A 24,400-nucleotide genomic window follows, 5' to 3' on the forward strand; every position below is an offset into this window, starting at 1 on the left:
ATTCATATTCAACGCTACTAGAATTCATAAAACCGTTTATATTGAGACATAGCCTGGTTTTGAATGGCGGTTTTGCCTCTCTTTTTTGCAAGTTCTAAAGATATGCGCGGGCATTTGGAGATTTAGGATATTTTTGGAGTTTATAATATGCAAAATTTCATCAAAAGAGTACGGGGTATTCGTTTCATGTGCAACAATGGAAAATTGGTAAATATTCTTGTACCAAAGATTTTGGAGATCAATTCTCCTTGTTCTTATACCAAAAATAAATTGTAATATTTTCTTGAGGAATGTGTATGGTTCTCAATTAATAGGATCCATGTGTTTGTGTTTTTTCTATTTATTTTCAAAATTTTGAAGTTGTAGTTTCCCTATATGACTGGGTTTTTTGTTCCTTTATTTCAAACAATGAAATAGTTTACGTGTGTCGAGATTGTTGGTGCAGTCACGTGTGCTCCATAAATAACGCAAAAGATAAGAGAACTTTGTTGTTGCTTTTTAAACGTGGTATAAATGGTCATATGTGAGAATGAACTATGGGTTACATTTCATCAAGTTTGCTAAAGTTTTAAAATTTTATAAATTTCTTGAAACATAAAAATCACTTTTTGAAAATGGTTAGGGTTTTAATTTATATGATTTTATGAACTTTTGGTTTGATTTAGAGAGCTACACTGTTCAAGGCTCAAGCCGCACCAAGCACTACAGTTCGAGATTTAAGAACTCTTGTTTTTAAGCCACTAGCGTTTTTTTATGGTCAAAGGTTGAGCTGGTTACCTCATCAATTACTACCAAAATGACAATATATCCAACTATTACATAGAGAGTAGGAAAATATATAACAAAATATCTCTCTCTAATAAAGTAAGGTTGTTAATATATCAATATATTTTTTAGCATGAAAAGGCACGCAAAGGGGCCCAAATGCATTCATCTCAAATAGTAGTACAAGGTGAAGTATAAGGCCATGTTTAAAGAGACAAGAGTTGAGAGCAAGAGCAATGCCTAACATCATGTGATCAAGAAAGCCACCGGAAGCAGGAATCTAAAAAAAATCCTGATGAACATCTAGGCAACAAAAAATGCTAGAGAAGAATTAGAAGAAATAGCTGCAACTAGGAAGGAGTACATTAGATCGCGTAAGTCAAATTCATGTGAGCATCCTGATCGCTGCAAATACATGATTCTTTGACCTGCAAATTTATCAAAATGCTGAAATTATCTCCCAGTAGACTGTCCTTTCAACATAGTCCAAATCGCAGCGGTGAAGGGAACCTTAGAGTGTCTGCATAAAGAGAACGAAAGTCGCAAAAACTTCAAAGCACATGGAATCTAGAAGCTTAAGGAAGAGAGGTCAGCATCTGCATTACCAACATATAACCATATAGGCTAAATATCCATCGAGATTGGCGTTTTGCAAAGCATGAATATAACCACAAGGCATGTGAGAGTGTTGTGAGTTGGAACAAGTAAAAAAGCAGATGGAGCTGGTGAGAGCCTCGTGAGCACAAATGTGGACATCTTCATTTAGAGAACGTGGGATACGAAAGATGGAGCAATCATTATGGTTGAAGATATTTAAAAAAATCAACAAGATTTGGTCTGATCTCCCAGCGAACAGCGTTCGAATTGATGTTCCTGCTTGCAACTGCTCTAGCCAAAGTAAGGTTATATGTCATATAAGTTACTTGGTTAAGCTGGAGAATTGCTGCAACCTTGGCTCCAAATCATAGGGCTAAAGCTTCAACTTGTAGGGGGAAAGAGTGAACTGAGCCGTTGTCTGAGTTATAATTCTATTGAAACCAACAACATAGGAGCAATGAATTGAAACACCAATTTGAGTGCTCGTAGAGCCTGCATCCCAAGATTTGTGTGTTTCTAAAAGCAGCATCACTGAATTTTTTGATCCTACAATTGTTAGATGGGAGTTGAGTGGTTCCACTTAAGCAGTGAATGTGCTCCTTTCCAGCTTCATTGGATCCCATGTGTCCCGAGAATTGATAGTGGAACCAACATTATTCTATGAGGCCACTCGACTATCATTGCAATCTGCAATGGCAACAACATGGTGTACCTAAGGAGGGGAAGATTTTTTTCCTAGCAAATAGATAATCATTTCTTGATTTCCAAATGCACTACAAGAAGTTGAAAATATTAGAGATAGATGCATGAGGGTGGTTCATTTAAGCAAAACATGAATAAAAATTTGCATAGATTGATGATTTCCCGTGAGAAGATCAGATCTAAGGTACATATGGAAATAGGAGGTGCATCTCATCCTCATCTTGAGTACATCGACAACACTCTTTTGATATGTGAATAGAGAAGTGGTTGGCTTGCAAACCTTTAGGAAGGGCTTTTCGAAGTAATCTTCATGTGAAGGTTTGGACCCTTGGAGCCATATGCTTTTGCTTCCAGACTTGTTTAAGAAGGTCCTTCACAAGGATAGAAACCTATGTGGGTTGATTTCTTGGCTGATTTTGACTGTCGTGTAAACACAATTTGTAAGTACTTTTGAAGGCGCACTTACCGTTAGCAAAATGTGAAGGCGGTAATGACATTATATTTTAGTTGCACTGCACAAAAATTTCTGGAGAGAACATGAAGAGTGAGGATGTTGGGGAACGTAGTAATAATTAAAAAAAATTCCTACGTGTGATAATCCACAAGTATAGGGCATCGCAACAGTTTTTGAGGGTAGAGTATTCAACCCAAATTTATAGATTCGACACAAGGGGAGCCAAAGAATATTTGTAAGTATTAGCAGCTGAGTTGTCAATTCAGCCACACGTGGAGATTAATTATCTGCAGCAAAGTGATCAGTAGCAAAGTAATATGATAGTTTTGATAATGGTAGTAGTAGCAATAGCAACGGTAACAGTGATAGCAGTATTTTTGTAGCAAGTGCAACAACAACGATAGCAGTAGTAACTTAGCAAGAACAATATAGGATAAATTCGTAGGCATTGGATCAGTGACTTGTTGGATGATATTCATCATGAGACAGTTATAACCTAGGGCGATACGGCACTAGCTCCAGTTCGTCAATATAATGTAGGCATGTATTCCGTAAATAGTCATACGTGCTTATGGAAAGAACTTGCATGACATCTTTTGTCCTACCCTTCTGTGGTAGTGGGGTCCATATTGGAAACTAAGGGATATTAAGGCCTCCTTTTAATAGAGAACCGGAACAAAGCATTAACACATAGTGAATACATGAACTCCTCAAACTACGGTCATCACCGGGAGTGGTCCCGACTATTGTCACTCCGGGGTTGCCGGATCATAACACGTAGTAGGTGACTATAACTTGCAAGATCGGATCTAGAACATGGACATAATGGTGATAACATAAACGATTCAGATCTGAAATCATGGCACCCGGGCCCAAAGTGGCATTAAGCATAGCAAAGTCATAGCAACATCAATCTTAGAACATAGTGGATACTAGGGATCAAGCCCTAACAAAACTAACTCGATTACATGATGAATCTCATCCAACTTCTCACCGACGAGCGAGCCTACGAAGGAATTACTCATTCCCGGTGGGGAGCATCATGGAATTTGCGATGGAGAAGGATTGGTGATGACGAAGAACGAAGATCCCCCTCTCCGGAGCCCCAAACGGACTCCAGATTTGGCCTCCCGATGAAGAACAGGAGGTGATGGCGGCTCTGTCTCGTGGAACGCGATAATTCTTTCTCCCTGATTTTTTCTGGAAAAATAGGATTTTATAGCGTCGGTTTCAGGGTCTGCAGGGCCACCAGGTGGGGACAACCCACCTGGGCGCGCCTGGTGAGGGGGGCGCGCCCTGGTGGGTTGTGCCCACCCAGGTGCCCCCCTCTGGTAGGTCTTGACTCCAGAAATTCTCTTATTTGATATAAAAATTCCTCGCAAAGTTTCGTTCCATTCCGAGAACTTTTATTTCTGCACAAAACAACACCATGGTAATTCTGCTGAAAACAGCGTCAGTCCGGGGTTACTTTCATTCAAATCATGCAAATTAGAGTGCAAAACAAGAGGAAAAGCATTAGGAAAAGTAGATACGTTGGAGACGTATCAACTCCCTCAAGCAATTCAGTTGATAAACTGAAAGTGAAAAAGAAAAACTTTTACGAACTCTTTTGCTCTTGTTTGCATAAATAAGCTTAAACAACACCCAGGTTTTCAGCCAATCATTATAACTAACCATGCCGACAATAACTCTTAAAGATTATATTAACTCATATCAATGACATAATCAGCTAGCGAGCAAGAATAAGACATCTCAAGCAGCAACACGTTGTCAAAACAACCATGATTTAATATGACAATAGTGGTATCTTGCTAGCCCTTTCAAAGACCACAAAACATAAATGCAGAGCACCTCCAAAGTTCAAGCAGAGACTAGACATTGTAATTCATGGCAGAAAATATCCAGTCATGATGCACCCAACATTAGCTACACACAATGCATAGCATGACAGCAGTGCTCTCAGGTTCTGGCGCTTATTTTAGAAGGTGATGACACACCATAAAAGTAAATAGATAGTCCCTTCGCAGAGGGAAGCAGTGATTTGCAGAGGTGCCAGAGCTCAAGTTTTTAAAACAGAGGTATGATATTTTAAGACATGCACCCTTCTCATTTACTTCACGCCCATCAGTTATCAATATCTTCCATGCTAAACACGCTAGTGGCGGGTCCCAAGCGATAAAGTAAAGATTTTGCCTCCATTGGGAGTTTTTGTTTGATTATTTGTAAGCTCTTTTCTTTTTGCAGTTTGGGACTAGGCATCCCTATTACCGCCCTTTTCTCGTGCGATGGCGAGTGAATAAACACTCGACCTGAGAATAACTTGCTTAGCATGAAAGATACCGACCACCTCCTGCCGTTCCATGAACGATCCAGGCACACAAAAAGGATATTTATTTGAAGTTTTTAGAGGTGGAACATGCAAATTTACTTAGGACGGCAGGATAATACTGCATATAGGTAGGTATGATGGACTCATCTGGAATAACTTGGGTTCAAGGTTTTTGATGTACAAGCAGAATTCCCACTTAGTACAGGCGAAGGCTAGCAATTAGGTTGAGAAGCGGCCAGCTAGAGAGCAACAACGGTCATGAACATGCATTATGCATAAGTAACATTGGACACTAGCATGAGTAGGATATGAACACCATGAACATAAATATCATAGAGGCTATGTTGGTTTTGATTCAACTACATGCATGAACATGTGCCAAGTCAAGCCACTCGAACATTCAGAGGAGGATACCATATCATCATACTACATCGCAATCATTTTAACACAATATTGATATCCAAGATAAATCATTATCCACTCCCAGCTACTTATGCATGGCATGAGAAACTATAATCTCTAATTGTCATTGCAAACATGTTTAATCATAATGGGCCGAATCATGGATACTAGGTTAAACATATTTACACAAACAGAACAAGTTGAGTTCATACCATTTTCTCTCTGCCACAGCCAGTTCATCGAATGTCTTCATTATTGCCTTTCACTTGCACGACCGAATGATGTGAAAATAATAATATTTCCTGGCACGACCGAACACCGTGGACTAAGCTGGAATCTGCAAACATTTTATTAAACAAGGTGAAATGGGTTCTTTATTAGATCAACAGTTATTCATATGAGAGCCACTCAACATTTTCATCATGGTCTTCTCCTCGGTACGACTCAAATAAAAAGAAAAGAAATTCAGAGAAATACACTAAAATATTTTTGGAGTTTTTGGTTTTCTTGAATAAGCAAATTAAAAGGAAAAGCAAAAACGAGAAAAATTATTTACACGGGAAAACTCCCAACAAGCAAAAGAAGAACAAAGAAATCTTTTTGGGTTTTTGATAACCCACAAGTATAGGGGATCGTTTGTAGCTTTCTTCGATAAATAAGACTGTCGAACCCAACGAGGAGCTAAAGGTAGAACAAATATTCCCTCAAGTTTTATCGACCACCGATACAACTCTATGCACACTTGACATTTGCTTTACCTAAAACAAGTATTAAACTATTTTGCAAGAATAAAACTACGAGTACTTTGCGAGAATAAAACTATGAATAAATTGCAAGGTAGTAAAAGTGGATAGCTTTTGTCAATAAGAAAGTCATTTGTCCCTAGGCAATCGATAACAAGTACCGGTAATCATTCTTGTAATTTTATATGAGGGAGAGGCATGAGCTAACATACTTTCTCTACTTGGATCATATGCACTTATGATTGGAACTCTAGAAAGCATCCGCAACTACTAAAGATCATTAAGGCCGTGAAACCCAACCATAGCATTAAGTATCAAGTCCTCTTTGCTCCCATACGCCATAGCCCACCTACTCGGGTTTAAGCTTCTGTTACTCTCGCAACCCACCTTAAGCGAACCATGAACATATTGCAACAGCCTACAGCGGGGGCCCCTCACGTTTGCGCGAGAACGGAGGGCACCGTAGGACAGCACCATAAATAAAATATACAATCATACCAACCAAGATCACGATTAACCCATAGGACAAAGCAGATCTACTCAAACATCATAGGATAACCATAGATCATTGGGAAATAATATATGGAGTTGAGCACCATGTTTAAGTAGAGATTACAGCGGGAAGAAGAGGTGTTACACCGCTGCATAGAGGGGCAGAAAGTTGGTGATGACGGTAGCAAGATTGTTGATGTAGATCGTCGTCACGATCCTTGCCCTGGCGGCACTCCGGCGCCACCGGGAGAGAGGGGGAGAGAGCCCCCTCCTTCTTCTTCTTCCTTGGCCCCCCCCTAGATGGGAGGAGAGTTCCTCCTCTGGTCCATGGTCTCCATGGCGGCGGAGGGGCGGGAGCCCCTCCAAGATTGGATCTCCCTTTCTGTTCTCTTCTGTTTCGTGCTCCCCTGATCTGGCCGAAACCGTTTCTTATATTCTGGGAGATCCGTAACTCCGATTGCGCTGAGATTTTAACACGATTTTTTTTCTGGATATAAGCTTCCTTGCGCCCGAAGTAGAGCTCCAACCGACGTTCGAGCAGGGCACAACCCACCACCACGCACCAGGGGCCTCTAGCGCGCCCTGGTGTCTTGTGGGCTGTGTGGGACTCCATTTGCAGTGATTCCAACTCCCAAAAATCACATATATTCCAAAATAATTCTCCGTGAAATTTTATTGCATTTGGACGCCGTTTGATATGGATTTTCTGCGATACAAAAAACATGAACTGTCACTGGGCACTGGATCAATAGGTTAGTCCAATAAATCATATAAAAAGTTGCCAAAAATATGTGAAAGTGATATAATATTGGCATGAAACAATCAAAAATTATAGATACGACGGAGACGTATCAGCATCCCCAAGCTTAATTCCTGCTCGTCCTCGAGCAGGTAAATGATAAAAAAGATAATTTTTAATGTGGAATGCCACCTAGCATAAACTTGATCATATATCTAATCATGGCATGAATATTAAGACATAAGTGATTCAAAGCAATAGTCTATAATTTGACATAAAGACATCAATACCCAGGCATCCCAACAAACAATCATGTCTTTCAAAATATCAACGCTAAAGAAAGCTATCCCTACAAAATCATATAGTCTTGTCATGCTCTATCTTCTTAACACAAAGTATTTATCATGCACAACCCCGATGACAAGCTGAGCAATTGGTTCATACTTTTTGACGCGCTTCAGCTTTTTCAACCCTCACGCAATACATGAGCACAAGCCATGGATATAGCACTATGGGTGGAATAGAATATGATGATAGGGGTAAATATAAAGAAGACAAAAAGTAAGAAAGTCTCACACCGACGCGGCTAACCAACGGGCTATGGAGATGCCCATCAATTGATATCAACATGAGGAGTAGGGATTGCCATGCAACGAATGCACTAAGAGCTATAAGTGTATGAAAGCTCAATATGAAAACTAAGTGGGTGTGCATCTAAACCTATAATGAAAAATTCCCACTAGTATATGAAAGTGACAACATAGGAGACTCTCCATATGAAAAACATGGTGCTACTTTCAAGCACAAGTGTGGTAAAGGATACTAACAATGCCCCTTCTCTCTTTGTTTTATTTTGTTTTCTTTTCCTTTTTTTCTTCTTTTTTTCCTTTTTCTTTTTTTCTTTTTTTTCTTTTCCTTTTTTTCTCTCATTGTCCGGAGTCTCATCCCGACTTGTGGGGGAATCATAGTCTCCATCATCCTTTCCTTACTGGGGCACTGCTCTAAAAATGAATAATGATGATCATCACACTTCTATTTACTTATAACTCAAAAGAAATAAAAATTACAACTCGATACCTATGACAAAGTATGACTCTATATGAATGCCTCTGGCGTGTACCAGGATGTGCAATGATCTAGCATAACATGTATGAAAAATGATGAATGGTGGCTGAGCCACAACTACTATGTCAGCTATATGATCATGCAAAGCAATATGACAATGAATTCTCAAGTCATCAAACGGAAGCGGTGGAAGTTGCATGGCAATATATCTCGAAATGGCCATGGAAAAGCCATAATGGGTAGGTATGGTGGCTATTTTGAGGAAGATATAATAAGGCTTATGTGTGATAGAGCGTATCATATCACGGGGTTTGGATGCACCTGCGAAGTTTGCACCACGTCCCGAGGTGAGAAAGGGCAATGCACGGTACCGTAGAGGCTAGCAAATTGCGGAAAGGTAAGAGTGCGTATAATCCATGGACTCACATTATTCATAAAGAACTCACATACTTATTGCAAAAGTTTATTAGCCCTCGAAGCAAAGTAATACTACGCATGCTCCTGGGGGGATAGATTGGTAGGAAAAGACCATTGCTCGTCCCCGACCGCCACTCATAAGGAAGACAATCAATAATAAATCATGCTCCAACTTTCATAGCATAACGAAAGACTATACGCGCATGCTTCGGGAATCACAAACCTTAACACCAATATTCTTACTAAACACAACCGTTTACTAGTACCTCCCACATATTATCATCTCTATATCGCAAAACTATTGCAAGGAATCAAACATATCATATTCAGTGATCCATAAGTTTTATGTAGGATTTTATGACTAACCATGCAATTGACCAATTCCTTTTGACTCTCTAAATAGATATAAGTGAAGCATGAGAGTTTAATTCTTTCTATAAAAGACCATGCTCTAATAAATTTAAGTTAAGCAAAAGAGCATTCTTCAAATAACGGTTTCCTATGTGAAGAGAAACAGGCAATCCAAACTTCAAATGATATAAGTGAAGCACATGAAGCATTCTATAAAGCCATACTCAAAAGATTTAAGTGAAGTGCAATGAGCATTCTATAAATCAACCATGGACTATCTCATACCAGCATGGTGCATAAAAGAAAAATGAAAACTAAAAGCAAAAGACGCTCCAAGGTTTGCACATATCACGAGAACGAAAACATACCGATACTTGTTGAAGAAAGATGGGATGCCTTCCGGGGCATCCGCAAGCTTAGACGCTTGAGTCTCCTTGAATATTTACTTGGGGTGCCTTGGGCATCCCCAAGCTTGAGCCCTTGCCTCTCCTCCTTCTCCTCATATCGAGACCTCCTCGATCTTTGATCACTTCATCCACACAAAACTCAACAGAAAGCTTGGTAAGATCCGTTAGTATAATAAAGCAAATCACTACTCTAAGTACTGTTGCAAACCAACTCATATTTTGTTTTTTGCATTGTAGCTACTGTAATATAACTTCTTCATGGCTTAATCCACTGATAGAATCAATAGTTTCATCAAAACAAGCAAAACAATGCATCAAAAACAGAATCTGTCTTAAACAGGACAGTCTGTAGTAATCTGAACCTTCACCATAGTTCTGGTACTCCAAAAATTATGAAAAAATTAGGAAAAATAAAAAATTTGTATATAAAGACAGTGCAAAAAGTTTCAGAACCGTTTGACGTTCCAGTAAAAAAATTGTAAAATCGCGCACTACAGCCAAAGTTTCTGTTTTGCACCGCACAAACCAACAAGCAATCTAAACATCCTAAAGGCAAACCTTGGCACATTATTTTTATAATACAATGGAATTGTACAAGGGGATAATTATTTTTGTGAGAATCTTCATGAAAAATTCTACATTGTTTCCATGAGCATGAACACAAGTGTTCAAGGTCGACCCTCACTTCTCCAATGCATAATTTCCAATCGCTTCTCTTTTGTGAAAAGTTTTAAGTTCCCCTCTATATTTTTTTAAACTATATAAAAGCACTCAACAGAAATAAATGACTCTCTAAAACTTCCGGGTTGTCTCCCTGGTAGCTCTTTCTTTAAAGCCATTAAGCTAGGCATAAAGTGCTCAAGTAATGAATCCACCCGGATCCCAAGGTATATCAAAGCCAATTTGAATCAGCAATGATTTAACATTTAGTAGTGAGCACAAAGCAACATAAATCAAGCAATGAAGAAGTCTAACTCTCTTCCTATGCATCGGCATGTCATACAAGAACAATTCATGCACATCAAGTAAAGGCCAATACATAACATAAGTAGTTTCTTGCAATTTTATCATGTTGGAAACATAGAGAGGCGGAGATGTAGTTCCTCTCTCATAATAATTGCAAGTAGGAGCAGCAAGCACATGCATATTATATTAATCAAAAGCATCATGTGCAATGGTAAAACGCAACCCATCAATGTAATCCTTAATAAGAGCAAACTTCTCCGATACAGTGTAGTTGGGAGAATCCAAAAAGATAATAGGACTATCATGTGTGGGTGCAATAACAACAATGTCATTCTTGACATAAGGAACTATAGCAAGTTCATCTCCGTAAGCATAATTAATATTGGCATCATGGCCACTAGCATAGCAAGCATCATCAAAAAGGGATATTTCAAACAAATCAACGGGATCATAACAATTATCATGGCATTCATCCTTCGGTAAGAACGAAGGGAAATTAAACAATGTATGAGTTGAAGAGTTACTCTCATTAGAAAGTGGGCACGGGTAGCTAATCCGCTCCTCCTCCTTTTGTTCTTCACTCTCCTCATCATCTTTTTCATCCAATGAGCTCACAGTTTCATCAATTCCTTCTTCCATAGACTCCTGCAAAATATTAGTCTCTTCTTGGACAGCGGAGACTTTCTCAATAAATGCATCAATATCGGAATTGAATTTATAATTATCATAGCAATATTTAAGGATGGCAAAATTTTCAGGTCTATAAACATCATCATCAAAAGCTTCATATTTTTCAAACAAAGATTCAATTTCATAAGCACCCTTAAAAGCAACAGATTCTTCTATTCGTTCCACATCATAATAATCATATATACCATTAGCATAAGAAGCTAAGGTTTAATTATCATTAAATTCACATGAAAAGGGAAGATGTGGAGCATTCATCCTAGAGCAACAAGTAAAATCATATCTCAAGCATAAATCCCGAGCATACCAATGAAACATATAAATTTGATCCCATAAAAGTTTCCCTTTTTGTGTCAACCGATAATCCCTAAAGTATTCACGTTGATCCAACGTTACTCCCATTATCAAGTTGAATGGGGTTTTCTCAGGATTATCAAAGTAATGCATAATATCTTTCACATAACGAGCATCGAGGGTTTTAGGAGGTTCCCCATCTCCATGAGTAGCAAGTACCACTAATTTTTTTGGTGTTTTGTGTTCCATATCCATAACTAAAGATAGAGAACAACTTAGAGCAGAAAACAAAAACTACTTAGTGATAAAGCAAACAAGCACACACGAGAATATTCACCCACACTATTGCTCCCCGACAATGGTGCCAGAAAAAGGTCTTGATAACCCACAAGTATAGGGGATCATTTGTAGCCTTCTTCGATAAATAAGAGTGTCGAACCCAACGAGGAGCTAAAGGTAGAACAAATATTCCCTCAAGTTCTATCGACCACCGATACAACTCTACGCACACTTGACGTTTGCTTTACCTAAAACAAGTATAAAACTATTTTGCAAGAATAAAACTACGAGTACTTTGCGAGAATAAAACTATGAATAAATTGCAAGGTAGTAAAAGTGGATAGATTTTGTCAATAAGAAAGTCATTTGTCCCTAGGCAATCGATAACAAGTACCGGTAATCATTCTTATAATTTTATATGAGGGAGAGGCATGAGCTAACATACTTTCTCTACTTGGATCATATGCACTTATGATTGGAACTCTAGCAAGCATCCTCAACTACTAAAGATCATTAAGGTCGTGAAACCCAACCATAGCATTAAGTATCAAGTCCTCTTTACTCCCATACGCCATAGCCCACCTACTCGGGTTTAAGCTTCTGTCACTCTCGCAACCCACCATAAGCGAACCATGAACATATTGCAACACCCTACAGCGGGGCCCCCTCACGTTTGCGCGAGAACGGAGGGCACCGTAGGACAACACCATAATAAAATATACAATCATACCAACCAAGATCACGATTAACCCACAGGACAAAGCGGATCTACTCAAACATCATAGGATAACCATAGATCATTGGGAAATAATATATGGAGTTGAGCACCATGTTTAAGTAGAAATTACAACGGGAAGAAGAGGTGTTACACCGCTGCATAGAGGGGGAGAAAGTTGGTGATGATGGTAGCAAGATTGTTGATGTAGATCGCCGTCATGATCCTTGCCCCGGCGGCACTCCGGCGCCACCGGGAGAGAGGGGGAGAGAGCCCCCTCCTTCTTCTTCTTCCTTGGCCTCCCCCCTAGATGGGAGTAGAGTTTCCCCTCCGGTCCATGGTCTCCATGGCGGCAGAGGGGCGGGAGCCCCTTCGAGATTGGATCTCCCTCTCTGTTCTCTTCTGTTCCGCTCCCCTGATCTGGCCGAATACCTTTTCTTATATTCCGGGAGATCCGTAACTCCGATTGCGCTGAGATTTTAACACGATTTTTTTTTTCCGGATATAAGCTTCCTTGCACCCGAAGTAGAGCTCCAACCGACGTTGTAGGAGGGCACAACCCACCACCACGCGCCAGGGGCCTCTGGCGCGCCCTGGTGTCTTGTGGGCTGTGTGGGCCTCCGTTTGCGGTGATTCCAACTCCCAAAAATCACGTATATTCCAAAATAATTCTCCGTGAAATTTTATTACATTTGGACTTCATTTGATATGGATTTTCTGCAATACAAAAAACATGCAGGGCACTGGATCAATAGGTTGGTCCAATAAATCATATAAAAAGTTGCCAAAAATATGTGAAAGTGATATAATATTGGCATGAAACAATCAAAAATTATAGATACGACGGAGACGTATCAGTTCTCTTTTTAGTGCTACAGTTAACTACTCTAGAAAGAAAATCAAAAAGAAGCAGGAAATATTTTGGATTTTCTCAAGTTTTTCAAACACACAAAGAAGAAAGCGAGATAATTAAATTAAGCATGGATGATACAATGAAAAAGTGTGAACACCGGCTGTAACACCCCGAGAATTATGCTACAGTAACTCCCTGTGATTAAGCTAATCATGTTGCTAAACAGGGCTTGATCACATTTGAATCACATTCCTTTTCAAACTCCTAATTCAAACTTCAATTAAATTTAAAAGTGGAAAATAAAAGTTTTCAAAAATTTAAACAAAAATGTTCGGGCCCTGCCAGAAATTGCACTGATAATTATTATGGAGAAAACACATTTTTTATAAAATGCCTAAATACTTTTAAATGAAATAAAACAGAAAAGAAAATAAACAAATAAAAAGAAAACAGAAAACAGAACACACAGGGAAAAAGAAAAAAGGAGAAGGCCCTCCCCCCTCCACTGGACCGCTGGCCCAACTGGGCCGACCCCCGGCCCAGCCGGCCTAGCCCATCTCCCACTCCCCCTCGCCCCCTTCCCTGTTCCCCCGACCGGGGTCGGAACAGGGGCCGTCCCCGCCGCACCCCCTCGCCGGCGACGGGGAGGATAAGGGCGCCAGCTCCCCCGCCTCCTCGGGCCTCTCTCCCACTCGCCCCGCTCTCCTCTCGGCCCCTGCGCCTCCCTCTTCCCCCCCAGATCCGCGCCGCTCTCTTCTTCCCCACGCCCGACGCGCTCGCCGCCGTTCCCGTCGTTCATACGGCCACCGTGCCCCAATCGCCACCTCGCCGTGTCATACGCCGTCGCCGCCCTCGACTACACCACCTCCGCCTCTCCGTTGAAGCTCGGAGCCACTGCAACGGCCTCCCCGAGCTCGTCTTCAACTTCGGACGCCGGCGACCCCCTTCTTCCCCGGCGCCGACCTGCTGCTCCTAAGCTCTCACCGGCCTCCGTGTGCCGCGCGGTGAGCCTCTCCCCCCTCCTCCCCTGTCCTTTCTCTCTCGCGCGCCCCCTAGCTTCTTCCCCGCGCGCGCCCGAACGCCGCGCCGCGGAGCTCGCCGCCGGCGGGTCTCCGGTGACCTTTTGGTCACGGGCTCAAGCCCGCAGCACTCCCCACCGCACGTAGATGCTCCCCAGCTCCTCCGCTTGCCCGATCTCGCGCCGAACCAACGTTGCCGTTGCTCGCCCGAAGCACCTCGCCGCCGGCGAGCTCGAAGCGCTCGCCCCCGCCCGTTCCAGCCCCTCCGGCCACCACCGTTGGACGCGCGGCGCCGAGCCGCGTCGAACGCGCCCCGCCACGACCCCGCAGACCCCCTGTGCGTGAAACCCGCGCCCCTCCCGAGCCGCGCCGCCGCGTTTGGCTCGTCGGAGTCGCTCCGGCGCCGGCCGCCGACGTGGCTGGCCTGGCCCCCCCCAGTGCCACTGCCAGTGGGCCCGTGGGCCCCGTTGACTGGGTCCACCCAGTCAACGTGCTGACTGGGCAGGCCCAGCCACTGACATGCGGGCCCCGCCGCAAAAATAAAAAAAAGAAAGAAAAGAAAATGTTTTATAAATAAAAATAATTAATTAATCTAATCACTCACTGACAGGTGGGCCCAGTAGTTAATTAACTAAAAATTAATTAGTTTAATCTTCTGTTAACCCACTGTCTATGACAGGTGGGTCCCCCGTGTCAGTTTTGACCAGTCAACCGGACTGTTGACCGCTGACGTCACTCATACGTCATGCTGACGTCATATCCCTTTTCTGTTAATTAAATAATTCCAGAAATTCAAATAATCTTTGAAAATTCATATCTTTTAAACCGTAACTCGGATGAAAATGTTTTCTATATGAAAGTTGCTCAGAACGACGAGACGAATCCGAATACGCAGTCCGTTCGTCCACCACACCTCCCTAACCTATCGAACTAGCAACTTTCCCCCTCCGGTCCGTCTGTCCGAAAACGCGAAACATCGGGAATACCTCCCGGATGTTCCCCCCCTTCGCCGGTACCACCTACTGTCGCGTTAGGACACACCTAGCACCGCTCATTGTCATGTCACGCATCGTCATGCTTATGTTTGCATTGTATTTACTGTTTCTTCCCCCTCTTCTCTCCGGTAGACTACGAGACCGACACTGCTGCTGCCCAGTTCGACTACGGAGTTGACGACCCCTCCTACTTGCCAGAGCAACCAGGCAAGCCCCCCCCCTTGATCACCAGATATCGCCTATTCTTCTCTATACTGCTTGCATTAGAGTAGTGTAGCATGTTACTGTTTTCCGATATCCTATCCTGATGCATAGCCTATCCTTGCTACTACTGTTGTTACCTTTACCTGCAATCCTACATGCTTAGTATAGGATGCTAGATTTCCATCAGTGGCCCTACATTCTTGTCCGTCTGCTGTGCTATACTATCGGGCCGTGATCACCTGGGCGGTGATCACGGGTATATACTTATATACTATATACATGACACATGTGATGACTAAAGTCGGGTCGGCTCGTAGGAGTACCCGCAAGTGGATCTTTGTGGCGGAGCGACAGGGCAGGTTGAGACCGCCTAGGTGAGAGGTGGGCCTGGCCCTGGTCGGCGTTCGCGGATACTTAACACGCTTAACGAGATCTTGGTATTTGATCTGAGTCTGGCCATTTGGTCTATACGCACTAACCATCTACGCGGGAGTAGTTATGGGTATCCCGGCGTCGTGGTATCAGCCGAAGCCTTCTTGACGTCAGCGACTGAGTGGCGCGCGCCGGATTGGACTGGAACGCCACTAGGCTAGGTCTGCTTCCGGCCGCGTACGCAACGTGCAGGTGTGCATAGGGCGATGGGCCCAGACCCCTGCGCGCATAGGGTTAGACCGGCGTGCTGACCGCTCTGTTGTGCTTAGGTGGGGCTGCGACGCGTTGATCTTACGAGGCCGGGCATGACCCAGAAAAGTGTGTCCGGCCAAATGGGATCGAGCGTGTTGGGTTATGTGGTGCACCCCTGCAGGGAAGTTTATCTATTCGAATAGCCGTGTCCCTCGGTAAAAGGACGACCCGGAGTTGTACCTTGACCTTATGACAACTAGAACTGGATACTGAATAAAATACACCCTTCCAAGTGCCAGATACAACCCGGTGATCGCTCTCTAACAGGGCGACGAGGAGGGGATCGCCGGGTAGGATTATGCTATGCGATGCTACTTGGAGGACTTCAATCTACTCTCTTCTACATGCTGCAAGATGGAGATGGCCAGAAGCGTAGTCTTCGACAGGACTAGCTATCCCCCTTTTATTCTGGCATTCTGCAGTTCAGTCCACTGATATGCCCCTTTACACATATACCCATGCATATGTAGTATAGCTCCTTGCTTGCGAGTACTTTGGATGAGTACTCACGGTTGCTTCTCTCCCTCTTTTCCCCCTTTCCTTTCTATCTGGTTGTCGCAACCAGATGTTGGAGTCCAGGAGCCAGACGCCACCGTCGACGACGACACCTACGACACTGGAGGTGCCTACTACTACGTGCAGGCCGCTGACGACGACCAGGAGTAGTTAGGAGGATCCCAGGCAGGAGGCCTGCGCCTCGTTCGATCTGTATCCCAGTTTGTGCTAGCCTTCTTAAGGCAAACTTGTTTAACTTATGTCTGTACTCAGATATTGTTGCTTCCGCTGACTCGTCTGTGATCGAGCACTTGTATTCGAGCCCTCGAGGCCCCTGGCTTGTATTATGATGCTTGTATGACTTATTTATGTTTTAGAGTTGTGTTGTGATATCTTCCCGTGAGTCCCTGATCTTGGTCGTACACATTTGCGTGCATGATTAGTGTACGGTCAAATCGGGGGCGTCACAAGTTGGTATCAGAGCCGACTGCCTGTAGGAATCCCCCTTTCCACACTCCTTGGCCGAAGTCGAGTCTAGACATTACAAAACTTTTACTAACATGGCTGTGTGTCTTACGGGCCCACGTCGCCATTGGGTGGTACTAGTATCTTTTACTCCTCGACCTTTACTCTGGGACTCTGAACTCTCTTCTACTCGGGTTAAACGAATTTACTAACTTTAACACTAGGATCCCGTGACCGCATTCACCCCAAAGTTGGATAAGCCATAGTTGTTTCTTAGAGTAGTATTTTGAACAATTCACACACTGTCATTTGACTCCTTTGAAACGTCTTTGCTTTCAGATGGAACCCACGAGGCAGGTCGTTCGCCACACGACGGCCATTGGTGCCTCGGGATCACCTGCGGTGCTAGCTGAGATGATGACCTATCTGGGTTATCGCTGGCACCCTGAGTACACCGTCTACGAGGAGTACCAGGACTTTAACCAGGAGCAGTACCGTGCCATCGTCCACCTCTACTCTCGGGAGTATGACTCCACTACTGTGCTGCACACCGCACATGGTGTTGGTGTGACCATCGATATGGCTGTCCACGATGCTGCCTATGCTGCTCTGACACGTCTTCGTGGAGAGTATCAGGAGTTGGACACCTCCCCTTTCAGGCACATTGCTATCGCATCTGATGTTGGTGCGGAGGGATACTATACTGCTGCCTACTCCACTGTCACCCGAGAGCCCTTCTACCATCAGCACCTGGTTCTGCATGCTGATGGGCTGGATCGAGCTAACCGAGCTCTTCGCCACGAGATGTACACCACCCGTCAGCACCTTTACCGTGCTCTGACGCTGCTGCACCCCTTTGTCCGATCTGGACAGGTACCGCGTACTGCGATCTACCCAGCCAGGACCGTGATGCCCCACGGTGTCGGTTGGCCAGAGGTGGGAGGCTACTCTCCCGCACTTGGCCCTCTTCTGCCACCTGAGCGTCGGGCTCTACACCTGAGTATCCGCGGCCCCCAGTCTGCTGACGTCGAGGGCTATCCGTTGCCTCACTACCAGCTGTCGGGCTACGATTACCTCCACAGTACCTCTTGGGACTGATGTAGGCTTGCTTGTAGTATTAGTTGCAGTCGCCGCGAGCCTGTGTGCCGCCTATGATGTTTAGTCTATGTACTGAACTCTATGTACTGAACTCTATGCATGACCCCTTTTGTAAGTTATGCCGACTACTATGTAGTAGCTATCGTGCTCCTTTCATTATGCATGTTTCATCATGAATGATTCTTGTCATTGCAAATTTCTCAATGCTGAACTACCCCTGTTATATATTAGCAGGATGGTTAGACCAGGTGGTCGTGGTCGTGGTGGCGATGCCCCACCACCACCTGAGTACATGGCTGGTATGATCCAACAGTTTGAACTGAACCGCCAATTCATGGAAAATATGATGGCTCAGTTTCCTCGCCCCAATATGAACCAGCAGCCAGCCCAAGTGACTCTTCAAGATTTCATACGCCTCAACCCAACCATCTACCGCAGCTCAACTCAGCCTCTGGATGCTGATGACTGGCTCCGTGACATCACCTATGAGATGGAGTCTGCTGATGTAGCCCCTGCCAGCTATGTCACCTTTGCTTCCTTCTTCTTGAAGGGACCCGCAGCTCAATGGTGGGACAGCCACAGGCGTACTCTGCCAGCTGGAACAATCATCACATGGCCAGACTTCCAAGCTGCTTTCCGTGCCCGCTTCATTCCTCAAGGAGTCATGGACCGGAAGAAGCGTGAGTTCCGCAACCTCACCCAAGGCAACAAAACTGTCGAAGCTTATCAGCGGGAGTTTCTGGACTTGTCCCGCTATGCTGAAGAAGACATTGCAACTGATGCACGCAGACAGGAGAAGTTCCGTGATGGCCTTCAAGCTGACATCAAGCTCGCACTTCTAGTGCATGACTTTGCTGATTTCGCCACCTTGGTGAACAAGGCCATCAATGTCGAAACTGGTCTGCAGGAATACCAGAGCTCTCACAGGCGCAACCGTGACACGGGCTCATCTTCGGGCTCGCCCGCACAGAAGCGTAAGATATGGATCCCGAACAGCATGTACCGTCCAAATGCATCTGCCCCAAGGCAGACCTATGCTGCACCTCGTCTGCCTCCACCACCATCTAGGCAGTCAAGACTTCCAGCTCCACCATCCCAAGCTCCTGTTCCCACTCCGAATAATGGCTTGTGCTTCAGGTGTGGTCAACCAGGACACCGTGCTAGAGAATGCAACCAGAACCAGAATCAACTGGCCCTTCCAGCAACTGGCCGTGGTAACAATCAGCCTCGCAACAACAATGCTAAGTCTTATGGTCGTGCTCATGCCAACCACGTTGATCTCAACGAAGCTCAAGACCAGCCTGCTACTGTGATGGGTACACTCCTCGTAAATTCAGTACCAGCATCCGTTTTATTTGATACAGGTGCATCGCATTCATTCATGTCAGAAGATTTTGCATACAAGCACGACGTTAAATGTGAGGAGATGAACACCTCTGTATTGGTCAAAACCCCCGTGGGACAGTGTCAAACCTCCTTGGTTGGCATCGATGTCCCCGTGGAAATCGAAGGGCTGGAATTCTATGCCTCTCCCATTATCCTGAAGTCGTCTAACATCGACCTCATTTTGGGTATGGATTGGTTGAAAGCGCATACTGCTTCTATAGTTTGCGCCACTAAAACCGTCCATCTGCTACACCCTTCAGATGAAATAGTTGCTTACCAAGCTCATCTGGTGCAAAATGCCGAGGCAAGGCTCTATGCATTGAATGCATTGAACGCTGCACCACTCGAGGGCATTGAAAACATTCCCGTCGTGCGTGAATTCCTCGACGTCTTTCCTGAAGAACTTCCAGGGATTCCCCCTGCTAGAGCTGTCGAATTCATCATCGACTTGAAACCAGGCACCACTCCTATAGCCAAGCGACCCTACAAAATGCCGCCGCATGAACTCCTTGAGCTTAAGGAGGAAATCGACAAATCTCTTCGCAAAGGATTCATTCGCCCAAGTTGCTCTCCTTGGGGAGCACCTTCTCTCTTTGTCAAGAAGAAGGATGGGACAAACCGGTTAGTTCAAGACTACCGTCCTATAAACCAAGCTACCATTCAGAATAAATACCCTCTTCCTCGGATCAATGATCTGTATGATCAACTGGCGGGTTCGTCAGTGTTCTCTAAGCTCGACTTGAGGTTGGGCTACCACCAGATCCGTGTTCGCGAAGAGGATATCCCAAAGACCGCCTTCGTGACTCGCTATGGTTCATACGAGTACACCGTCATGTCTTTCGGTTTAACCAATGCTCCAGCCACCTTCTCTCGTCTGATGAACTATATATTCATGGATTACCTCGACAAGTTCGTCGTGGTTTATCTGGATGATATCCTGGTATTTTCCAAGAACGAAGAAGAACATGCCGAACATCTTCGACTTGTGCTGGAGAAGCTACGAGAGCATCAACTATATGCCAAGTTCTCCAAATGTGAATTCTGGCTACCGGAAGTAACCTATCTTGGGCATGTCATCTCTAAGGATGGTATTGCCGTCAACCCCGAGCGAGTTCAGGCTATTCTTGATTGGACTCCTCCCAAGAACGTTAAGCAAGTCAGAAGTTTTCTCGGTCTCGCCAGCTATTGCCGTCGATTCGTCGAGAACTTCTCTAAGATCGCCAGGCCTCTGACTAACCTGTTGCATAAGGGTGTCAAGTTCCAATGGACAGACAAATGTCAGGAAAGTTTCCAGGCACTCAAAGACAAGTTGACTTCTGCTCCAGTTCTAGCTCCACCTGATACTAAGAAGGACTTTGTCATTTACTGCGACGCTTCCCGTCAAGGATTAGGCTGTGTCCTAATGCAAGACCGCAAAGTGATTGCTTATGCCTCTCGGCAATTGCGCCCTCACGAAGAGAACTACCCAGTTCACGACCTCGAACTTGCTGCTGTCATTCATGCGCTGAAGCAGTGGCGACATTACCTTCTCGGTAATCGTTGCGAGATCTTCACTGACCACCAAAGTCTGAAGTATCTGTTTACTCAGCCAGATCTGAACCTCCGTCAACAGAGATGGATGGAGCTTGTTGCAGACTTTGACTTGGGTATTTCCTATACGCCAGGCAAGGCTAATGTAATGGCTGATGCCTTGAGCCGCAAGTCTTACTGCAACCACCTCCAGGTTCACAAAGTTCAGCCCTCGCTTGTTGAAGAATTCAGGAAGCTGAACCTCCATATTGTTCCTCCGGGTGCACTCGCTCCCCCTCCTAAGGAGTTTGGCAAGGTGAACCTCCACGTTGTTACCCAGGGTTCCCTCAATACCCTAGTTGCTAAACCAGATCTCGTGGATAGCATCAAAAGGCTACAGAAGTATGACTCTGAAGCCCACAAGATTAAGCGCTACCTCGCAGAAGGAAAGCCCTCATTCTTCACCATTGCTGAAGATGGCACCCTATACTTCAAGGGCCGCCTAGTGGTGCCATGTGCAGAGAAAAACCTGGATATGACACAGGAAGTTATGAAAGAAGCTCATGATACACCTCTGTGTATCCATCCTGGTAGTACAAAGATGTACCAAGACATCCGTCAGAGATTCTGGTGGTCTAATATGAAGCAAGCCATTGCTCGTTATGTTGCTGAGTGTGACGTTTGCCGTCGTATCAAAGCAGAACATCAAAGGCCTGCTGGAACTCTGCAACCTATCTCTATTCCTGAATGGAAATGGGACCATGTTGAGATGGACTTCGTCACTGGATTTCCCAAATCACAGAAAGGTAATGATGCTATTCTTGTCGTCATTGACCGGCTTTCCAAAGTTGCACATTTTCTGGCAGTCAAAGAAACGATCACTGCTAGCCAGTTGGCAACGCTCTATATGTCCAGGATTGTTTCACTCCACGGTATTCCATTGGTTATCAGCTCAGACCGTGGCAGCTTATTCACTTCAAGATTCTGGGCAAGTTTCCAAGAAGCTATGGGAACTCATCTGTCATTCAGTACTGCGTTTCATCCTCAATCGCAAGGGCAAGTTGAACGCGTCAACCAAGTTCTCGAAGACATGCTTCGAGCTTGTGTTATTTCCTTCGGCAAGAAATGGGAGGAATCTCTCCCGTATGCTGAGTTCTCTTATAATAATAGCTATCAAGCTAGTCTGAAGATGGCCCCCTTCGAAGTGTTATATGGACGAAAGTGCCGAACCCCTCTGAACTGGTCAGAAACTGGGGAACGTCCACTCTTCGGTCCGGATATTATCCAAGATGCCGAAGAACAAGTCCGCATTATTCGTGAGAATCTCAAGACTGCTCAGTCACGTCAGAAGAGTCAGTATGACCGTCATCATAAAGACATGGTCTATCAACCTGGCGAAAAGGCTTATCTTCGAGTCACACCTATGAAGGGTGCTCACCGCTTCGGGATCAAGGGCAAACTAGCTCCTCGCTATATTGGCCCATTCACTATTCTCGAAAGGCGTGGAAAAGTGGCATACCAACTGGAGCTACCGCCGAACCTTTCTCAGGTTCACGATGTGTTCCATGTGTCACAGCTCCGCCGTTGCTTCAAGGACCCAATCCGAGCTGTGGATCATGAAGTGCTCGAATTGCAGCAAGACCTCTCCTATAAGGAGCATCCGGTCCGCATTCTCGACCAAGCTGAACGCCGCACACGTCAGAAGGCGATCAAGTTTCTCAAAGTCCAGTGGTCGCACCATTCTGAAGATGAGGCCACTTGGGAACGAGAGGATCGTCTGCGCGAAGAATACCCCGCACTGTTTCCTTCTACCTCCTAAATCTCGGGACGAGATTTCTTGTAGTGGAGGAGATTTGTAACACCACGAGAATCATGCTACAGTAACTCCCTGTGATTAAGCTAATCATGTTGCTAAACAGGGCTTGATCACATTTGAATCACATTCCTTTTCAAACTCCTAATTCAAACTTCAATTAAATTTAAAGTGGAAAATAAAAGTTTTCAAAAATTTAAACAAAAATGTTCGGGGCCTGCCAGAAATTGCACTGATAATTATTGTGGAGAAAACACATTTTTATAAAATGCCTAAATACTTTTAAATGAAATAAAACAGAAAAGAAAATAAACAAATAAAAAGAAAACAGAAAACAGAACAGACAGGGAAAAAGAAAAAAAAGGAGAAGGCCCTCCCCCCCCACTGGACCCCTGGCCCAACTGGGCCGACCCCCGGCCCAGCCGGCCTAGCCCATCTCCCACTCCCCTCGCCCCCTTCCCTGTTCCCCCGACCGGGGTCGGAACAGGGGCCGTCCCCGCCGCACCCCCTCGCCGGCGACGGGGAGGATAAGGGCGCCAGCTCCCCCCCGCCTCCTCGGGCCTCTCTCCCACTCGCCCCGCTCTCCTCTCGGCCCCTGCGCCTCCCTCTTCCCCCCCAGATCCGCGCCGCTCTCTTCTTCCCCACGCCCGACGCGCTCGCCGCCGTTCCCGTCGTTCACACGGCCACCGTGCCCCAATCGCCACCTCGCCGTGTCATACGCCGTCGCCGCCCTCGACTACACCACCTCCGCCTCTCCGTTGAAGCTCGGAGCCACTGCAACGGCCTCCCCGAGCTCGTCTTCAACTTCGGACGCCGGCGACCCCCTTCTTCCCCGGCGCCGACCTGCTGCTCCTAAGCTCTCACCGGCCTCCGTGTGCCGCGCGGTGAGCCTCTCCCCCCTCCTCCCCTGTCCTTTCTCTCTCGCGCGCCCCCTAGCTTCTTCCCCGCGCGCGCCCGAACGCCGCGCCGCGGAGCTCGCCGCCGGCGGGTCTCCGGTGACCTTTTGGTCACGGGCTCAAGCCCGCAGCACTCCCCACCGCACGTAGATGCTCCCCAGCTCCTCCGCTTGCCCGATCTCGCGCCGAACCAACGTTGCCGTTGCTCGCCCGAAGCACCTCGCCGCCGGCGAGCTCGAAGCGCTCGCCCCCGCCCGTTCCAGCCCCTCCGGCCACCACCGTTGGACGCGCGGCGCCGAGCCGCGTCGAACGCGCCCCGCCACGACCCCGCAGACCCCCTGTGCGTGAAACCCGCGCCCCTCCCGAGCCGCGCCGCCGCGTTTGGCTCGTCGGAGTCGCTCCGGCGCCGGCCGCCGACGTGGCTGGCCTGGGCCCCCCCCAGTGCCACTGCCAGTGGGCCCGTGGGCCCCGTTGACTGGGTCCACCCAGTCAACGTGCTGACTGGGCAGGCCCAGCCACTGACATGCGGGCCCCGCCGCAAAAATAAAAAAAAGAAAAGAAAAGGAAAATGTTTTATAA

The sequence above is a fragment of the Triticum aestivum genome, chromosome 3D (genome assembly GCF_018294505.1).
Source record: "Triticum aestivum cultivar Chinese Spring chromosome 3D, IWGSC CS RefSeq v2.1, whole genome shotgun sequence".
Classification (NCBI taxonomy): Eukaryota; Viridiplantae; Streptophyta; class Magnoliopsida; order Poales; family Poaceae; genus Triticum; species Triticum aestivum.